Consider the following 14,819-nt stretch of genomic DNA (forward strand, 5'->3'; position numbering starts at 1 on the left):
CTGGGCAGGAGGTAACTCTTATCAATTTATTGCTTGACCTCAGTATCCTTCAATCAATATCTTGTTTAAGTTTCTTCCCATTCAGAGACACCGCGTAAACTTGACAAATGTCATCCATGGTGGACGGTATATAGATTTGGATCGGCCTAACCTAACGCTACGCTGTTTTTACAATTTTCGAAGCAAAAATTAATATTGTGCCAAATGTCTTTACTTTACACTTTTCTAGTTATGTCTCTCAAGGCCTTGAAAATTAAAAGATCGCCTTCACGCCCTTAATTCAAAGCACTCAAGGGAATAATGCCATTCGTTACCTTCATTCATTTTGGGCTATGTTGATTTAAATGATTTAAGAGCAACATGTATCGAAACAATGTTGCTCTCTCACTATGCATAGATAGTATCAGCATTACCGACCACTAACATCGTTAATGCTAAAACATCATCCTTTATTTTTATCCACGTAATTTCAGCAACATGTTGAGTTACTGTTTTTGCTTTGTTGCTGTTGCTATTTAGTGTTTTTGTATCCTAATGAAATTTAATACGAACATATAAGTAAACTAAGCTTAATAAATGTTTGTTTGTTTATGTAAACGTTTGTTGTTACTTTGGTTTGCTTTTGCGCGTTTGCACGAAATATAATTTTATGGCACTTGAACGTAGTAAGTATAGAAGCTAGAGCAAGCTATGACGATGGCTTGCTGCCAAGATCCCAATAGCAAAGACAACAACAACTTGGCTGTGTCAGGCCTTCTTGCTGCCTAGCGATTTCAGTCATATGAATCCGATTGTTGTGAACGGTAGTAAAAGAAACGCGCGTCAAGTACGACATGAACTTTGGAGTTTTCAAAATAATGGCCAAGGCAAAAGTAAATCTCAAGTGAATCGCTGGAATTGTATTTAGGAAATCGTAGACATATTGACGCGTTGCCCCTTGGCATGTGGTGTTTTGCAAAAAAAAATTATCTTTAATTTCGTTTTGAATCGAGAAAAAATACTAATAACAGCATTGATGTTCTAATCACGATATAATGATCAGCTGTGATTTGTTGTGGACTAAACGAAAGATCGCGTGTGTTAGTAAAGCACCTTAGGCTTGTGCTCACCCCCTGCCAAAAAAAAAAAAAAATCGATCTGTGGTTTGGCGCAACTGAGTGGTGGCGTTTGTTTGTTTTTAAATTTTACATTCAAACAATAACAAAAACAAGTGTATGTATTGTGTTTTGCCAAGAGATTTGGCTAAAGTAGTTCTAGCAGATTTGTTGCACACACAAAAACCCTCAGCAGCAGCAGCATCGACGGCACCGTTGACGTCGTATTGAGAGTTTTGTTCACTTTGCAAAACTCTCTTGTATCTTGAACTTGTCTCTTCTGCAACACTTTAGTTTGTTTGTGTTGTTGTTTTGCTTTTTGCCAAATTGACGAGCACATCTTTGTGCTTTGGTGTCGGTGGCGTTGGCGATGATTGTTGTTGGTCGTTCGTTCTGTTTTGGAGCAGCATAGACTGAAACGTGCACTCTGCGTTTTAGTTCGAATTAAAACGCCGTGGTTGTAACATCGTATTGTAGAAATTTCTTTTGTCGTGTCGCGCCTTCTAAACTTCTAAATAACAATAATACAGCATCCGCAAGACAAATAGAAAAATGAGCTGAGGAAAATTGTCATTATTTGAGCGATATCTTATTACATACCTAAAATAGAAATTAGTGAGAAAAAATACTGCCGGTATTTATGTGAAGTGTTTGTGTTATTATTGTGTGATCTGTGCCATAGAAGTGTAAACAAAGTAGCAATGCAAATGCATGAAAATAAGGTTGCCAATGTTTATGTTTTCGGTTTTGTTGTTATGTTAAGTGATTCGTTTTGGCAACATTGCAACATAATTGGCAAATGATTTCATATCAAAAGTGTTGCAAAATACGTCGGTGTGTTAAAAGGAAAAAACAAATATTTTTTGCTGTTTACTTACTGGAATTTCCATTAGACAGGTGCGTATTTTATTTGGAGTGCAGTTAAAGTGTTGGACTGTGATTTAATTAATGGGGATACCCTACCCAAGGCAAGAAGAGTTTATAAGATGGGAGATAAATAGTGACAGTGTATATGTGTGTAGGTTTGCCCACATGTGAAGACATGTCTGGGAAACATAATCAATACAAGTGTATGTGTCAATGTGTATGATAGATAGGATATACTTAACAAGGTAATAGTTATCTCACCTATTTTCAATGTACACTGTAGTAGGTAATGTCAGGAGTGCAGGTGATAAAAAAAAAATCAATGCATGAAAGTTGGGATAAATTGCAGTTAAGCGGGGCACTATTTTGACCGATCGGGACAATATGGGATTCAAATGAAAGGTATAAAAGAATAGAGTACGAATTTCATGATAAAAGTTGGGTCCAAGTACATGGGGGGCCGCCCCAGCCCCAAAACCCCTTTAAAATAGGTTTATTTGACGATCATGACAATATGGGATTCAAATGATAGGTATTCGGGAGTAGATCACGAATATGGCCACGAAGTAGAAATAGGCTTTGTAATTTATTGATAATTGAAAGGTATTCGGGAGTAGATTTCGAATCTGGAATACAAAATAAGTCCAAAGTGTAGGGGATCACGCCTCCCCTTAAAAACGCCATTAGACCCATTATGACTTTATGATACTTGGCTGATTGTGATTTTATGATTTTCATAGATTGTGTACGTTTGTCTAGAAGGAAACATTGTCTATATAATTTTTAGATATCGGGTGGAGGTCGACCCTCCCCCTTACACCAAAAACGCCACCCATATCTGAAAGTGGTCCGATGGTCACAATAAGGGTATCAAAAGAAAAAGTATTGCAGACCTGAAAACGAATATGGTATTAAAATTTGGGTCCAAGTACCCAGCGGGCAAAACATCTCTAAACAGATATATTCGAAGTTCATGTCAATATGGGACTCAAATGCTAAGTATTAGAGAGTAGATTATAAATATGGCAATGGGAGTTCGCTCCATTCCCAAATACCCCGAAATGGGCATATTAGCCGACCTCGGCTATATGGGACTCAAATGATAGGTATTAGGGAGTAGATTACGAATATTTTCTTCCTAAAGATACGTAAAATGGGTTATTTGTCCAATTATGACAATATGGGACTCGAAAGCTATTTGAGAGTAGAAAACGAATTTGGTATCCAATTTTGGAGCCAAGTGTTTTGTGTTTGGAGCCAAGTGTTTTGTGTTTTCCGTTTTCCGTTGGGAATCAAGAACGAATTTGAAATCTATTTTCAGTGAAAAGTGCCGCTGCTGAATTCGATATCCGCATTCAGGGCGAAGTGTCTCCACCCAAAAAAGATAATAGAGAGTTAAAGAAGGCGCAGCGCAGCGGGCCCGGTTCGGCTAGTTTATAATAAAAAAAAAGCAAAATCGGACAACAATGCGGTATCCAATGGCTCAAGATGTCGAATGTCGCCAACTTGAACAATACTTTGCAAAAGAAAGAAAAAATTTTTCAAAAATATCGAGCTATTTTTTTTTAAATTTTTCTTTCTTTTAGAGCTTTTTTTAATATACCTATCGTAATCTACTCCTTTGTACCTTTCATTTGATACCCATATTGCCTATGTTACCTAAAAAAATTCTCAAGGCCCCTTAGGTCCTTCCCGGGTCTAATTTTTAGACATGTTTTTGCATATTCGTAATCTAATCATTTGATACCCATATATCTTAGGTTCGTCCACTTCCCCCACAGGGTTTTTTTTTACCTTTAGGGACCCCAGGAGCCAAGAACGGTCTTTAGATTCGTGTTCCTGTGGTAAAAATTAGGAAGGGTGCAAAAATTAAAAAAAATCGGGGGTGCGCTCTGTAAAGTGAATTTTTCCCCCAATATGGTCCATTTGCAATCTACAACATCTACATCAATAATAAGTATGTAAGAAAAGTTTCAAGCGGAAAAAACAGACAGATATGGCTAGATCGTCAATCATGGGTCGCAGGTCAATATTTCGAGATATTACAAACGGAATGACAAGATAAGTTATACCCATCACAGTGACAGTGGATACTTCCCTCAAATAAACGAGTGCAGTCCGATTCAAATTTCAGCTCAATGATAAGGGGCCTCCTTTTTGTGTTCCGAGTTCGATAACGACACCACTTAGCAGAGAAGTTTTAACATGGCAGGATACCTAGTAATGGGATAACTACCGATGAACATTTTTTTTAAGTACACGTCGGGATTTGAACCCAGGCGTGCGCCGGTGGCCTCTTATTAACTCGTGCAAAATTTTTTCCATCATGTTCGTGCAAAAATGCCAATTTGACGAAAAACATTCCATTAAGGAACAGGGGCAGACTTCTCACATATCACCGAGTGCTACCCGATTCAAGTTTAAGGTCAATGATAAGTGGCCTCCTTTTTATAGCGGAGTCCGAACGGCGTGCCACAAAGCGACATCTCTTTGGGGAGAAGTTTTTATATGATAAAGTATCTCACAAATGTCGCCAGTATAAGGAGGGGATAACCAACGCTGAAATTTTTTTCGGATGTTCTCTCCAGGATTCGAACCCAGGCGTTCAGCGTCATAGGCGGACATGCTAACCTCTGCGCTCGGTGGCCTCCATGGCCTCATGTTCTTCCAGCTCCCAGGAATGGCTTAAGGATCAACCCAAGGAAGACGGAGCTGGTAATCTTCACCCGCAGATACAAGATATCGGAGTTCAGACCAGTGCTGCAGAGTCTAGCACTCGACTCCGACGCTGGTCGGAGTGTTAATCCGGATTCGGAGATTGGTTCGGAGTCGGGGCAAGCGTACTCAACTCCGAACCAAACACCGACTCCGACTCTGATTTCGACTCCGGCCTCAATAACTCGACTCCGCAGCCCTGGTTCAGACTTAAGACCTTGGACAGAATCACCCTGCAGCTGTCGCAGGAGGCAAAGTATCTTGGAATAGTCCTCGATTCGAAGCTATGCTGGAAGAGGAATACGGAGGAAAAGAGCCGTAAGGCACTATGGACTTTTGACTCCTGTAGGAGGAAAGTTCGGAAGCAAGTGGGGGGTAACCCCCAACATGATTTATACCCCCATAGGGAGACAGTATTGACCTATGGGGCATTGATATAGTGGAGGGCCGTAGATCAGAGGACTTGTACGATGGAATTCGAGAAGGTCCAGAGATTGGCCTGCGTTGGAGAGATCCACTGAGATCCACACCGCAGTCAGGTGTGTTGGTGATGCTGGAAATGCAGTCCATTGAGGTGTATATTCGGAACTGCGCCGCCAAGGTCGTGTTAAGGCTGCGGGAGTTCATCATGTTGAAGAAGGACAGGTGCGGTCACTGTTCCATCTTGATTGCTATAGATGTGATGGGTAGACTGAAGAGCATCTTCGACTATCTGGCACCGGTACCGATTGGGATAAGATCATTCAGAATTTGTTTTTCAGGGAGGGATGAATGGAGGGCGAATGCTGGGTTTGAAAGGGATAAGACCTTCATTAATGGCTCTGTGTAACATGATCTTCCAGATGGCAGCACTAGGGTCCCGTCAATCCATGTCTGTGCCACTGGTAGCAGTGCCTCGCATTCTCCCTCAAGGTTCATCTCAGGTATCCGATCGGAAAACTCTTCCCTTCCTTCCAGGTTTCCTATCGTCGCCTCGACCTGCTCCCATCCTCAATCTCGTGGTATGATCTCATGGCGGACAAAGACATGGCCTTATGAATATCACAATGCTAAAATCTGGTGCGGCAAAATTTATTATAGTCAATCCTTTATCGGATTCATATATGATGCATAGTTGCCTCCTCATTTGTCGTCATTATATGTACGATTCGGGAAGTTCCTAGCTTGTGCATAAGTAAAATCTGACCCTGTCAAACCCAATGACTTTACTTGCTCAAACTTCAGGCATCTTTCAGTTAATTTAGATGAAATTAAAGCCTTTACATCATTTCCGAGAAATTGAGATCACTTTAATCGTAGCGCATTTATTTTACAATATTAACCAATAATTTGCAACACTGATCTCGCCATATCGGGTGGCATTAGTCTAATTCACAATTAATTGCATTTGTTGTATGTCGTTGTCGTTGCCGGTGTCTCTCGTTCGTTTGTTCACTCATTCTCGCTTCATACGATTTTTGTACAAAGCCAACAATTTTAGAGTTAATTGCATTTGTTTTTTAACTTGGATTTTTTACTTTTGCTCATGGAGAATGGTTTTAATGACGTCTTGTGTTTTGGTTTTACTGCAAAAAAAAGGCTCAAACAAAAACAGACAGCGTTTACATTTGCAAGAGCTTTGTACACAATACAGGTGTTATTAGCCATAGATAAAATCCCAACATGGAGAGGGTAGGTCGAATAAAACAGACAGATGGACATCATCATCGCCAGCATCGGCAATGGAGGGGGTGTTCGAGCCAGACAACGTGGTCTCAGCTTTGTAAAGTATTTACTGTTCTGGTGTTATTTTAAAATATTTGAGACGGTTTTTTTTTGTTGTTATAAACGGCGTTTTATTTGTAACAACCCACATGCTTTTAATCTCCAATAATGGTCTAATGGTCTTACTACTGATTTTATTGAGAGACCTTTCTAATTACTTTTAATTTATGTACCAAAAATAAGGTCATTTATATGAGAAATTTTTAGTGTATCTAAATCTCTTTTTTTAAGAAAAGTCAAAGTTATGACCTCTTCTTGTCTTCTTTTGTTCATCTTAATTACGGAATACACAATCAAGGCACGTACGCATGCGCATACAAAAAACTCTGTATTTATGGATGCCTTGTTTTAACTTCGGCACTTTCTTTTCCTCTGGGCAGATGTTCACATTGATGACCAAGAAACCAAAAATCCTGTTTCTTGTCTTACAGTCACTGGTAACAGATGTTAGATTTTGATTTCAGTGCTCCATAATTGGTGTCCTGTGGCTTCTTTGTATGTTGTTTTGTCGTTGATTTCATACAGCTGACATTATCAACAACAAAATGAAATTTATTTCATCGGCAGCATATCAAGATCATAATCTGTTTCTCTTACCGAGATTGACAACTGACACACAAAACAAACAACTTGGACCAGAAAAAAATAGATGTCAGTAGGGAGATAAAAGAAGATTTTTCTTAAAATTTAATTTCTAAGGAAAATTTAACTTCTATAGGAAATTTTGTCAAAATTTCATTTCTATGGGAAATTTTGTCAAAATTTTATTTCAATGGGAAATTTTGTCAAAATTTCATTCCTATGGGAAATTTTGTCAAAATTTCATTTCTATGGAAAATGTTGTCAAAATTTCATTTCTATGGGAAATTTTGTGAAAATTTCATTTCTATGGGAAATTTTGTGAAAATTTCATTTCTATGGGAAATTTTGTCAAAATTTCATTTCTATGGGAAATTTTGTCAAAATTTCATACCTATGGGAAATTTTGTCAAAATTACAACTCTATAGGAAATTTTGTCAAAATTACAACTCTATAGGAAATTTTGCCAAAATTTCATTTCTTTGGAAAATTTTGTCAAAATTTCATTTCTATGGGAAATTTAATTTTTATCGGAAATTTTGTCAAAATTACAACTCTATAGGAAATTTTGTCAAAATTTCATTTCTATGGGAAATTTTGTCAAAATTTCATTCCAATAGGAAATTTTGTGAAAATTTCATTCCTATGGGAAATTTTCTCAAAATTTCATTCCTATGGGAAATTTTGTCAAAACTTCATTTCTATGGGAAATTTTGTCCAAATTTAATTTCTATGGGAAATTAAATTTGGACAAAATTTCATTTCTATGGGAAATTTTGTCAAAATTTCATTTCTATGGGAAATTTTGTCAAAATTTCATTTCATGGGAAATTTTGTCAAAATTTCATTTCGATGGAAAATTTTGTCAAAATTTCATTTCTACGGGAAATTTTGTCAAAATTTAATTTCTATGGGAAATTTTGTCAAAATTTAATTTCTGTAGGAAATTTTGTCAAAATACAACTCTATAGGAAATTTTGTCAAAATTTCATTCCTATGGGAAATTTTGTCAAAATTTCATTGCTATGGAAAATTTTGTCAAAATGTCATTTGTATTGGAAATTTTGTCAAAATATCATTTCTATGGGAAATTTTGTCAAAAACTTAATTTCTATGGGAAATTTTGTCAAAATATTCCTTTGGGAAATTTTTTCAAAATATCATTTCTATGGGAAATTTTGTCAACATTTAATTTCTATAGGAAATTTTGTCAAATTACAACTCTATAGGAAATTTTGTCAAAATTTCAATTCTATGGGAAATTTTGTCAAAATTTCATTCCTATGGGAAATTTCGTCAAAATTTCATTTCTATGCAAAATTTTGTAAAAATTTTATTGCTATGGGAAATTTTGTCAAAATTTCATTTCTATGGGAAATTTTGTCAAAATTTTATTTCTATGTGAAATTTTGTCAAAATTTCATTTCTATGGGAAATTTTGCCAAAATTACATCTCTATAGGAAATTTTGTCAAAATTTCATTCCAATGGGAAATTTTGTCAAAATTTCATTCCAATGGGAAATTTTGTCAAAATTTCATTTCTATGGGAAATTTCGTCAAAATTTCATATCTATAGGAAATTTTGTCAAAATTTCATTTCTATGGAAAATTTTGTCAAAATTTAATTTCTTTGGGAACTTTTGTCAAAATTTCATTTCTATGGGAAATTTTGTCAAAATTTCATTTCTATGGAAAATTTTGTCAAAATTTAATTTCTATGGAAAATTTTGTCAAAACTTCATTTCTATGGGAAATTTTGTTAAAACTTCATTTCCATGGGAAATTTTGTCAAAATTTTCTATACGAAATTTTGTAAAAATTTCATTTCTAGGGAAATTTTGTCAAAACTTCATTTCCATGGGAAATTTTGTCAAAATTTAATTTCTATGGAAAATTTTGTCATATTTTCATTTCTATTGGAAATTTTGTAATAATTTCATTGCTACAGGAAATTTTGTCAAAATTTCATTTCTATGGAAAATTTTGTGAAAATTTCATTTCTATGGGAAATTTTGTCCAAATTTCATTTCCATGAAGAATTTTGTCAAAATTTAATTTCTATAGGAAATTTTGTCAAAATTTCATTTCTATGGGAAATTGTGTCAAAATTTCATTTCTATGGGAAATTTTGTCAAAATTTCATTTCTATGGAAAGTTTTGTCAAAAATTTCATTTCTATGGGGAATTTTGTCAAAATTTCATTTCTATGGGAAATTTTGTCAAAATTTCATTTCAATGGGAAATTTTGTCAAAATTTCATTTCTATGGGAAATTTTGTAAAAATTTCATTTCTATGGGAAATTTTGTCCAAACTTCATTTCAATGGGAAATTTTGTCAAAATTTCTTTTCTATGGGAAATTTTATTTCTATGGGAAATTTTGTCAAAATTTCATTCCAATGGGAAATTTTGTCAAAATTTAATTTCTATGGAAAATTTTGTAAAAATTTCGTTTCTATAGGAAATTTTGTCAAAATTTTATTTCTGTAGGAAATTTTGTCAAAATTTCATTTCCATGGGAAATTTTGTCAAAACAAAATTTCTATGGAAAATTTTGTCACAATTTTTTCTATTGGAAATTTTGTCAAAATTTCATTTTATAGAAAATTTTGTCAAAATTTAATTTCTATGGAAAATTTTGCCAAAATCTAATTTCTATGGGAAATTTTGTGAAAATTCATTGCTACGGGAAATTTTGTCAAAATTTCATTTCTATGGGAAATTTTGTAAAAATTTCATTTCTATGGGAAATTTAATTTTTATCGCAAAATTTTGTCAAAATTACAACTCTATAGGAAATTTTGTCAAAATTTCATTTCTATGGGAAATTTTGTCAAAATTTCATTCCTATAGGAAATTTTGTCAAAATTTCATTCCTATGGGAAATTTTGTCAAAATTTCATTCCTATGGTTAATTTTGTCAAAATTTCATTTCTATGGGAAATTTTGTCCAAATTTAATTTCTATGGGAAATTTTGTCAAAATTTCATTTCTATGGGAAATTTTGTCAAAATTTCATTTCTATGGGAAATTTTGTCAAAATTTCATTTCTGTGGGAAATTTTGTCAAAAACTTCATTTCTATGGGAAATTTTGTCAAAATATCATTCCTTTGGGAAATTTTTTCAAAATTTGGGAAATTTTGTCAAAATTTCACTTCTATGGGAAATTTTGTCAAAATTTAATTTCTATGGGAAATTTTGTCAAAATTTGATTTCTGTGTGGAGTTGTGTCAAAATTTCTTTGGTATTGGATTTTTTTTCATTATTGATTCCATTTTTTTTGAAATTCATTTCATTTCTATGGGAAATTTTGTCCAAATTTCATTTCCATGAAGAATTTTGTCAAAATTTCATTTCTATGGGAAATTTTGTCAAAATTTCATTTCTATGGGAAATTGTGTCAAAATTTCATTTCTATGGGAAATTTTGTCAAAATTTCATTTCTATGGAAAGTTTTGTCAAAAATTTCATTTCTATGGGGAATTTTGTCAAAATTTCATTTCTATGGGAAATTTTGTAAAAATTTCATTTCTATATGAAATTTTGTAAAAATTTCATTTCTATGGGAAATTTTGTCCAAACTTCATTTCAATGGGAAATTTTGTCAAAATTTCTTTTCTATGGGAAATTTTATTTCTATGGGAAATTTTGTCAAAATTTCATTCCAATGGGAAATTTTGTCAAAATTTAATTTCTATGGAAAATTTTGTAAAAATTTCGTTTCTATAGGAAATTTTGTCAAAATTTCATTTCTGTAGGAAATTTTGTCAAAATTTCATTTCCATGGGAAATTTTGTCAAAACAAAATTTCTATGGAAAATTTTGTCACAATTTTTTCTATGGGAAATTTTGTCAAAATTTCATTTAATAGAAAATTTTGTCAAAATTTAATTTCTATGGAAAATTTTGCCAAAATTTAATTTCTATGGAAAATTTTGCCAAAATTTAATTTCTATGGGAAATTTTGTGAAAATTCATTGCTACGGGAAATTTTGTCAAAATTTCATTTCTATGGGAAATTTTGTAAAAATTTCATTTCTATGGGAAGTTTAATTTTTATCGAAAATTTTGTCAAAATTACAACTCTATAGGAAATTTTGTCAAAATTTCATTTCTATGGGAAATTTTGTCAAAATTTCATTCCTATAGGAAATTTTGTCAAAATTTTATTCCTATGGGAGATTTTGTCAAAATTTCATTCCTATGGGTAATTTTGTCAAAATTTCATTTCTATGGGAAATTTTGTCCAAATTTAATTTCTGTGGGAAATTTTGTCAAAATTTCATTTCTATGGGAAATTTTGTCAAAATTTCATTTCTATGGGAAATTTTGTCAAAATTTCATTTCTGTGGGAAATTTTGTCAAAAACTTCATTTCTATGGGAAATTTTGTCAAAATATCATTCCTTTGGGAAATTTTTTCAAAATTTGGGAAATTTTGTCAAAATTTCACTTCTATGGGAAATTTTGTCAAAATTTAATTTCTATGGGAAATTTTGTCAAAATTTCATTTCTATGTGGAGTTGTGTCAAAATTCCTTTGGTATTGGATTTTTTTTCATTATTGATTCCATTTTTTTTTGAAATTCATCACAACTTTTCATTCGTCATTTGAAATTTCTGCCAAATACGTAAATCTTTTCTATTTCCATTCGAGTCCAATTACAGGAGTTAAATTCGTGGAATAAATTATAATAAGTCAGTTATTCAGTCACTAATTCGTATATTATCGTCATGATTTGACGGTTGCCATGCCCGCTGGGGGGTTGGTGGGGCGGCAGACCTTGTGTGTGGGTGATTATGTATTAGGTAATGCATTTGGAATGACAAGCGACAGCCTTGTATGGAAAATGAACCTGGTATGAAATCAGCACAAAAAACACTTTAGAATGTCTACGATTTCACGTAATAATAATGTCGCATGCCATAAATAGACTGCAAATGAAATAAAGATGAACTCTGGTTTTAAACGTTTGAAATGTTTTAATTACTGATCTGGGCTTTGAGTTATTTTAAGTGATTGATATGAGATCATTGAAAGTGGGCGCTCGCTGGCTGTCGTCTTCATATTTGTAGAGAGAGAGAAGTATAAAAAAATGATATCAAAAATAAAATAAAAATCGCCAAGCACGTACACACAAAATAAATTTGACATATATGACTTATTTAATAACCCAAATGACTGTAAACAACCTGTTGAGTTTTTCCTTTTACGGCCATTGTCCCATTTACTATGAGTTTCGATGGCTTTGGCCATTGGTAAAAGTCAACATGTATTCTGCCACCAAGTGCCAATGGCCCACACATTTGGCAAATTTAGTTTTTGAATTTATTCGATAATATTTCGAAAAGTTCATTCATAAATTGTTTAACGATTAGCTCAGTTCTGAGTTCTTAAGGAAAATCAAGATTATAAAAGTGGGAGGAGAATAAGTTTGAAAAGCCGACAAATGTTTTCTAGAACACCTTTTGAAGTAAGAAATAAATAAAAAAGAAAATGAAATTTTTTATATAATTTGCTATAGAAATGAAATTTTGACAAAAAATCCTATACAAATAAAATTTTGAAAAAATTGCCGCAGAAAAGAAATTTTGCCAGAACTTTCAAAGGAAATATAATTTTGAAAAAGTTTTTATAAAAAAAAAAACAAATATTGACAAAATTTACTATGAAAAAAAATCTAAAAGCGTACTAAGTTCGGCCAGGCCGAATCTTATAATCATAGATGGACCGATATGGACCGTACATGTCAGACAATAAATCAGCATATTATGGAATTAAGACCGTAAATTGGAACATCGGTCTATATGGTCCATATTGTCTGTCTAAAACAGATCTCCGTCCCTGTGTTCTCAATGTGGACCCCCAGGCCCACTCTCTCCTATATCTTTGTCCATCCGTGTAACCTGATCTTCTAGAAGGCAATACTAGGGCTCCGTCAATCCAAGACTGCGCCGCTGGCATCAGTGCCTCGCACTCGACCTCGATTGTCGTCTCAGGTATTCGATCGAAAACCTCTTTCCTTCCTTTCAGGTTTCCTAACGTCGCCTCGATTATACAGCTGTGGTATGAGCTGCTCCCATCCTCAATCTATTCTCCCATCGCCTTAATTCTCATAGCAGCAGTGGCTACCTCTCATTTAATCTGTATGTCAATGGGTCCGATATCTAGAATAGTCTCCAGTGCCCTAGACGACGTGGCCCACATCGCTCCGCCTATGCCAAGACAACATGTTCTCTGAACCTGTTGTATGGTCCTAACGTTGCACTTTTTCTCAATAGCAGTCCACCAAACTACTGAGGCGTAAGTAAGTATTGGTCTAATCACGCTCATGTAGAGACAGTAGACTATGCTCGGATTTAGGCCCCACTTCGAGCCAACGGGCTGTCTACAAAGTGCCCAACACTTCTCGGTACGCTCCTGAATATGACACTTCCAATTCAGTTTCCTGTCCAAGATCACTCCTAAATATTTGAACTTGTCAGATATCGAAACCGTTATATTGAGGAAACGTGGTGCCTTAAATTGGCCCACCTTCGTCTTCTTCGTGAACAGGCATATTTCAGTCTTCCCTGGGTTAACATTGAGACATCTGGGTATAGCCCAGTCATAAGTCAGGCCAGGCCAGGCCAAGCATTTCGGTCCTTCTGGTTCGGATCCTTACCCCTTAGAAGAATTATAACATCGTCAGCATAGCAGACAGGTTCAAATCCCTCCTCAGTCATGTTAGGTTATTTATGTTGGTCACCCATAGGAGTGGCGATAAAATGCCCCCCTGTGGCGTGCCTTGTACCACTTTCTCCCTAATGTTTATACCATAGGACACACAATTTATCCACCGTTTCCATTTCTTTAGCATATGGTTTATCCAGTCTCTAAGGACCGGGTCCACCGGGTACTGGTCTAAGGATTGGATCAATGTGTCGCTTCGCACATTCCATACGCAATATACGCATCGAAGGATTCTTCTATTTTATGCACAACTTCATGCAGGGCAGTCTCTACCGACCTTCCCTTGACATAGCATGCTGTTGGTATTTGAGCAATTCGCTAGATTTCTTACTCTTTATCAAGAAGTCCACAATACGTTCCATGGTTTGGAGTAGAAATGACGTAGGCTTATAGGTGTTTGATGTCGCATAACTTGCCTTGCCGGGCTTGGGTATAAATACCACCCTTGTCTCCTGCTAGTCTTTCGGGGTATATTCAAGTTGCAGGCACGCTGTGAAAATCTTGGCCAGACGAGGCGCCAGATAGTCTGCCTCTTTCTGTAGTAACGCCGGAAATATTCCCTCAGGTCCGGGTGACTTAAATGGTCTGAAGCTCCACAAGGATTCCTTCACCATAAATTCCGTTATTATAAACCTTTGATCAACATCATTATTCTAAGATTCCGGTGTCTCCGTGAGTCCCGTCGTATCCAGTGGAAAATGGGTTTTCATCAAAGCCTCAATATGTTCTCCGTTGTCTCTGCTCTCACTCCTATGTCGTCTACTAAAGTTTCAGTTTGGACATGGATTTTTGAGAGAAACTTTTTATCTGTCGACCTGTTCGCAGAAAATCTTCCAGGAGACAAATTTTGCCGCTCTGGTAATCTTATTGTATTCCTTGAGCCGTGTATAATACAGATCCTAATAAATTTCGGGTTTTTTACCACGTTCTCTGTTAAAAAGTCAGGGGACCTCTTTTCCAATATTGCGAATCTCCCCGGTCATCCAGGGTTTTTCGTGGGGGAATTTCATTCCTCGAAGAGGACAACTATCTTCGAAAGACTCGACTATTGCAGTCATAATCCAGTT

The 14,819-nt window shown here is 35.0% G+C and overlaps 1 protein-coding gene across 2 annotated transcripts in view; it reads left to right on the top strand.

The window, feature by feature from the left end:
• Nucleotides 1-731: 731 nt before the first annotated feature.
• Nucleotides 732-14,819, top strand: part of LOC106092683 (uncharacterized) — a 169,890-nt gene continuing 155,802 nt past the window's right edge. The window contains exons 1-2 of one of the 2 annotated variants that reach the window (XM_059368720.1): nt 733-872; nt 1,043-1,991. The gene's annotated coding sequence lies outside the window, so the exon portion shown is untranslated. Of the gene's footprint in view, nt 1,992-14,819 lie in introns of both variants that reach the window. The other variant, XM_059368718.1, reaches the window with a different exon arrangement.

Source organism: Stomoxys calcitrans, chromosome 5 (assembly GCF_963082655.1).
Source record: "Stomoxys calcitrans chromosome 5, idStoCalc2.1, whole genome shotgun sequence".
In the NCBI taxonomy this organism is placed as follows: domain Eukaryota; kingdom Metazoa; phylum Arthropoda; class Insecta; order Diptera; family Muscidae; genus Stomoxys; species Stomoxys calcitrans.